Raw genomic sequence first — 7,126 nt, 5'->3', positions numbered from 1 at the left:
ACTTCCATTATCTCCCCGCCTACTCCATAAGCCCTTTCCTGTTTCTTTCATGTGAGATTTCACCCAATTCTGCCACTCCCCTCTCCCCTCTCCCAGTGTATTCCTCTCCCTCTTCAATTTTAACCAAAGATGTCATCATGGGACAGATAACATGTCACTTTCACATGTAGAAATAAAAACAGCTTAACTTTTTAACAATTCTCATGATTTCTTTTTCTTGTTTATATTTTTATGCTTCTCTAGGGTCTTGCATTTAAAAGTCAAATTTTCTATTCAGTTCAGGTGTTTTCATCACAAATACCTGAAAGTCCTCTTTTTCATTGATATCCCATTTTCCCCTGAAGGATTATACAAGTTTTTCTGGGTAAGTGATTTTTTGCTGTAGTCCCAGTTCCTTTGCCCTCTGGAATATTATATTCTATGCCCTCTGATGCTATAGATTCTGCTAGATCTTGCTTTATCCTCATTGAAGCTCCACAGTATTTGAATTGCTTCTTTCTGGCTGCTTAAAATATTTTCTCCTTGACCTAGGAGGTCTGGAATTTGGCTATAATATTCCTGGAAGTTTTCAATTTGGGATTTCTTTCAGGAGGTAATTGGTGGATTCTTTCAATTATCTTCTGCTTCTAGAATATCAGGGCAATTTTACCCTACAAATTCTTTGGAAGATGATGTCTAATCTCTTATTTTGGACATTGTATTCAGGGAGTCTAGTGAATTTCAAATGATCTCTCCTGGATCTATTTTCTAGGTCAGCAGATTTTTTTCCAAGAAGATATTTCATATCACCCTCTATTTTTATTATTATTATTCATTTGGATTTGCTTTATTGTATCTTGGTTTCTCATAAAATCACTAGCTTCCATTTGTTCAATCCTAATTCTTAGGCAATTATTTTTGTCAGAGAGCTTTTGTATCTCCTTTTACATTTGTTTTTTTCAAGCTGTTTACTTTGTTCTCATGTCTTTCCTGCATTACCCTTATTTCTCTTTCCATTTTTTCCTCTACCTCTCTAACTTTATCTTCAAAGACCTTTTTGAGCACCTCTATGGCCTGAGACCAATTCATATTTTTCTTGAAAGCTTTAGCTGAAGGGGCCCTGATGTTGGTATCCTCTTCTGAGTGTACACCTCAATCTTCATTGTCACTAAAGAAGCTTTTTATGGTTCACAACTTTCTCTGCCTGCTCATCCTGCCCATCTTTCACTTGAGTTTTAACTCCTTCTTAGTGTGGGGTCCTGCTTCCAGGTTACACTGTCCCAAGCTTCAGGGTATCCCAGGTTATATAATTTAATGAGGGGGAATTTCTTCACTCACCTGGCCCTTTCTCTGGTCTATAGATAAACCCAGGCCAACTTGTCAATCAACCAGGCAGAAAAACTTTGTGTGCTGTGGTTGCTAGCTCCAACATGCCTGCACCCCTCCCCCACCTTGTCTACCACCACTCAAGGGTTCTTCCTGGTTCCCTGCTGGGGTAGGACATCCAAATCCTCCCTTAGGTCCTGCATACACCTTTGTAGATGCCCCCCCCCCCAGCCAGCCATTCAGTCCTCTCACCAGACCATGAACTTAGTTTCAGAAGACGCCAGCACTCCAGCTGATTTCAGAGGCTCAGGGGTAAATTTCTTTGTCACAGTCTGCCTAGGCCTGGTTCTGTGTTGGGAAGATTGTAGGGCTGGACTGCACTCCCAGCCAGGCTCCCCCTTCTGCTGAACTTCCAAGTTTTCTTTGGCTGGAAAATAGCCCCAGCCACTTTTTTTTTTTTTTTGGTGGGTTCTGATGCTACAGGAGTTGTTTTCTGGCTGTGTTTGGAGGGTTTTGTTTTTTTTTTTTTTTGAGTAATTGTCAGGATATCTGAGTGTTTAATGCCTCACAAATATTATCATCCTTTCAATAATACCTTATTAAAACATCCTCTCTCTGCATATACTCTTAATTGCTCTAATAATTTCTCTTATAATAAAGTTAAGACTTACAAATATTATCTTAAGATATAGAATTATAAGCAGTTTAACCTTATTGAATTTCTTTTTTCTTTTTTTTTTTTTTGCAGGGCAATGGGGGTTAAGTAACTTGCCCAGGGTCACACAGCTAGTAAGTGTTAAGTGTCTGAGGCTGGATTTGAACTCAGGTACTCCTGAATCCAGGGCCAGTGCTTTAACCACTGTGCCATCTAGCTGCCCCCTGAATTTCTTACAGTTTTTCTTTTTTGTTTCTTTTTTACATTTTTATGTTTCTCTTGAGTCTTGTATTTGGAGGTCTTTTTTTTTTTTAAATTCAACTTTGTCCTTTTAATCAGAAATGCTTGGAAGTCCTCTATTTTGTTAAATATCCCTTTTTTTTTCTCTGAAAGAATATATTCACTTTTGCTGGGTAGTTGATTCTTGGGTATAAAGCTAACTCCTTTACCTTCGGGCATATTATATTCCAAGCTCTGTGATTCTTTAATGTGGAAGCTGCTAAATCCTGCATAACTCTGATTGTAGTTCCATGGTATTTGAGTTGTCTTTTTGGCTGCTTGCAGTACTCTTTCCTTGATCAGTGGACTTTGAAATTTGGCTATGATGTTCTAGGGAGTTTTCATTTTGGGATATCTTTCAGGTAGTGATTGGTGGATTCTTTTAATTTCTATTTTCCTTTCTGGTTCTAATAATTCAGAGCAATTTTCTTTGATAATTTGAAAAATATTGTCCAGGTTTTTTCGTTTGTTTGTTTGTTTGTTTTTTCTTTTTTTAGTGGGGGTGGGCAGGCTGGGGAGATCATAGCTTTCAGGTAGTCCAATAATTCTTATATTATCTTTCCTAGATCTATGTTCTAGGTCAGTTCTTTTTCCAATAAGATATTTCACATTTTCTTCTTTTTTTTTTACTTTAAAAAAAATTTGTTTTATTGTACCTTGATGTCTCCTAGAGTCATGAGTTTCTATTTGTTTAATTCTACTTTTACTTTATTTTGGGGGGGGGGTGAGCTGGCCACTGAGGGTTAAGTGACTTGTCCAAGGTCACAGTGCTAATCAGTGTCTAGTGTGTGAGGCTGGATTTGAACTCAGGTCCTCCTGAATCTAGTACTGGTACTTTATCCACTGTGCCACCTAGCTGCCCCTTAATTCTATTTTTTTTTCAGGGCAATGAGGATTAAGTGACTTTCCCAGGATCACACAGCTAGTGTCAAGTGTCTGAGGCCAGATATGAACTCAGGTCCTCATGAATCTAGGGCCGGTGCTTTATCCACTGTGCCACCTAGCTGCCCCAATTCCATTTTTTAAAGAATTATTTTTGTTAGTGACCTTTTGTCCTTCCTTTTTATTTGGCTATCTATTTTTTAGGATCTTATTTTCCTCTGTAAATTTTTATGTTTCTTTTTCATGGTTCTTTCACTACTTTTATTTCTTTCACCAATTTTTCTTTTACTTCTCTTATTTGCTTTTTAAATCCTTTTTAAGCACTTGCAGGAATTCTTTTAGGGCCTGAGACCAATTTGCATTTTTCTTTGAAGCTTCACTTGTAGCCATCTTGTTACTATTGTCCTCTTCTTGGTTTATTCATTGATTTTCCCTCTCACCATAGTAACTTTATGTATAATTAAAGTGGGAGTATAGAAGAGGATGATGATCAAGCAACTGAGAACTGAAAAGGAGCAGTAACAGGCAAAATTAAAAGGAGAGTGGTGTCATAAAAACTTAGAAAGGAAAGAGTATCTAGACAGAAGGATGGCTGAGAGTATCGTAAGCAGCAGAGTAATCAACAAGGATGAGGATCGAGAGAAGGCCGTGAGATTTGATATTCAAGTGATTCTTGGTAACTTTAGAAATCATAGTTTCATTTGAATGCTGTGCTTACAGTGTCAGTCTATCAAGGGTTAAGGAGTCAATATGAGGTGAGGAAGTGGAGGCATTAAGTAGAGGTAACTATTATTAGAATTTTTGCTGAGAAAGGATGACAGAGTTTAGTGAAAAAGGTTTTGTTTTGTTTCACTTTGTTTTTTAATTTCTATTTTTTGTTATTTTTAAGGGAAATGTATGAGTAAAAGAAGTAGTGTGGTCATTATAATTACATAACTTTCAGTTTCTTTTCCCCCCAGTTACATTGCTTTAGTTGTGTTGTATATTGTTTTCCTTATTCCTCTAACACTGCTACAATGCACCAAACCAATACAGATATAAACAGATTATCTGAAAGCTTCCATTCTAATGAAGAGTGGGTTGGGTATAATGACCACTGCATTTGTAGACTGGGTGGTACTAAAGGGAGATTCAGAAAGAGAGAGAAACAAATCATCAACAGAGACAGGGAGGAGGGAAGGAGAGTGGCAGGGAGGAAGGAAGGAGATAGGGAGTCAGGGAAAGAGGAAGAGAGGAAGGAAGCAGGAGGGAAAGCAGGAAGGAAGAAAGAAGGAAAGGAAGGAGGGGAGGGAGGAATGGTGGAAAAGACTTCACACCCACGTGCTTCCTGGAAACAATCTTCAACTCTTCATTCAATTTTCCTCCACATTTTTAATCAGTTGCCACCTTGGGTTAATTTGAACTCTAGATTGTACATCCCAAATATTCACTTTTTAACCTCATATACATAGCACACATTTTCGACCTCATTTTTTCTTGACTTTTAGTCTCCCCATCTCAAGTCATTTCCCTCTCCAAACCATCTTCCATATAACTGCTGCAAAGATATCCCTAAGGCACAAGTCTGATTTTGTCATTCTACTGTTCAGTATATTTTAGTAATTCCCTAGTACCATTAGGCTCAAATACAAACTCCTATTAGTATCAGTGGGTCAAAACAAAGATAGAGGAGAATACGAGTTATGGCTTCTGTGAATGTATTGGGGTCAAAGGTGTTTGCAGAATAGCTGGTAGCCTTATTCGGTTTGCAATAGTGTTGGTAAAGATTAGTAGTATGAAACATGGCTGGAAATTTAGGTAGAGGTCAGAGTGTGGAGGTCCTTAAATGTTAGGCCAATGTTTTATCTTATGTGTACCAGGAAACCTCTTCAATCTTGTTTGTTCATTTGTTTTATAGCTGGAGGAATGGTAGGTACTAGTACTATATCTTTGGAAGGTTGCCTAGTTAAGGGTGTGAGAGATGGATAAAAGGTGGGTAAAAACAGAAGCAGGCAAGAAAATTAATAGGCCATAATTGTAGTTCAGACAAAAGTTGATAAAGGTCTGAACTCATCTCCACATTCCTTTTATATTAATTACTCTTGTTATAAGTTTCTTTTAACTCACTGAATTCTGTGCTCAAACTATGATAAGCAAATCTTCAGGTAATATTCTCAATAAAGATGGAGTTTAGGGAGCAGCTGGGTGGCACAGTGGGTAAAGCACCAGCCTTGGATTCAGGAGGACCTGAGTTCAAATCTAGCCTCAGACACTTGACACTTCCTAGTTGTGTGACCCTGGGCAAGTCACTTAACACTCGTTGCCCTGCAAAAAAAAAAATAAATAAAGGATGGAGCTTCATTTTTTTTTTTTTTTTTTAGCGAGGCAATTGGGGTTAAATGACTTGCCCAGGGTCACATAGCTAGTATTAAGTGTCTGAGGCCAGATTTGAACTCAGGTACTCCTGAGTCCAGGGCCAGTGCTCTATACACTGCACCACCTAGCAGCCCCAGAGCTTCGGTTTTTATGAGGGTATACTATAGGGTGGGCCAAAAGGCACAGTTTTTTTAATAACATCTTGAAAATTTTTTACTTTATTTTTCACCATTTATGAATTTTTTTCACATATAATGTAAATTCATTTCCTATATGTCCTATATATGGTATTGTAAAGTAAAAACAAACAAACAAACAAAAAAGAGCTATTAAATCTTGAAAACCTTTCATGACTTTTGGCCCACCCTGTATTATTTTTTTTAACATTATTTGATCATTCTAAGTATAACAAGGACAAAGATTAACATGATTAATTTCCAATGTTATTAAATTAATTTACTTATTTTGAGGAAAGATAGTTTAATTTTCTATATTTGTTCTTTTAAAAATATGCATTTTAACATCTGATTTGCAGAATATCAAATTTGAGAAGTTCTCTTTTTCTTCTCCAGAAGGATAATTGGTCTCTGTTCACCAGTACTTTAAATTAAGTAAGTGACCAAAGTATGATTGCAATCCCTAGATTGGTAATGTGGCACTTGAACAGCTCTTTGCAAGCTTAATGAAGCTTGAGCATATTCATAGCAGTCCAAAGGAAGTCATATGACTCCATTTACAATACTTATGAAATACACTTTCTTTTTTTTTTTTTTTCCTGCTTCTCAACTAAAAGAGGATTTTATTGATATCACAGCCCCATTAAACCCAGGAACAAGGCCTTGTTACAGCATACTACTAAAGAGCACTTCAGTCAGGGGAGCCAAACCAGAATCGGGTCCTGAGGCTGGTCTTTATTTGACCTTCTTCTTGAGGCACAGATTGTTGGTGTGGCCGCACTTCTTCTTAAGGCAGTTTACAACGCGGGGGTGCAGGCGGGCATAACACTTACGGCAGATCATCTTGTCACAGTTGTACTTCTGAGCCAGCTAGCAAAGGGAAGGCTCAATGATACCCCGCCCCGCAGAAGCAGCACCAAGTGCAGAGTGGACTCTTTCTGGATGTTATAGTCAGAGAGAGTCCGGCCATCTTCTAGCTGTTTTCCAGCAAAAATCAGACGTTATTGATCTGGTGGGATACCTTCCTTGTCTTGGATTTTGGCTTTGACATTCTTGATAGTATCATTGGGTTCAACCTCAAGAGTGATGGTCTTGCCCGTCAGGGTCTTCAGGAAGATCTGCATCTCTGGAATGCTGCGCCTGCCGCTCGGCCGCCTCGCTGAAGACAAAGAGAATACACATTCTTAAAAAAAGAAAACACAAGGATTTTATTTCAGATTGCTGGCAATCCCTCTGTTCCAATGGGAATTTAATACAATATTCACTTTATAGGGGAGGGGATTTGATGTTTGTGAACATCTCGTATCAAAGCATGTCTTTAAAAATTCGGTTTCACAAATATTAAAATTAATTTTCTGTTGTCTTTTTTATTAGTATCTAAGAACAAGTCTAGTTATACTATTTTATATTTAAAATAATTAAATTCTCAATGATAATTATGTCATATTTTATATATATAGTCTACATGCAGATC

The 7,126-nt window shown here is 37.6% G+C and overlaps 1 pseudogene; it reads right to left on the bottom strand.

The window, feature by feature from the left end:
- Window positions 1–6,231: 6,231 nt before the first annotated feature.
- Window positions 6,232–6,776, bottom strand: LOC122755470 (annotated as a pseudogene).
- Between the last annotated feature and the right edge of the window lie 350 nt (window positions 6,777–7,126).

This window comes from Dromiciops gliroides, chromosome 4 (genome assembly GCF_019393635.1).
Source record: "Dromiciops gliroides isolate mDroGli1 chromosome 4, mDroGli1.pri, whole genome shotgun sequence".
NCBI lineage: Eukaryota > Metazoa > Chordata > Mammalia > Microbiotheria > Microbiotheriidae > Dromiciops > Dromiciops gliroides.
This window is presented reverse-complemented; position numbering and strand designations above follow the sequence as displayed.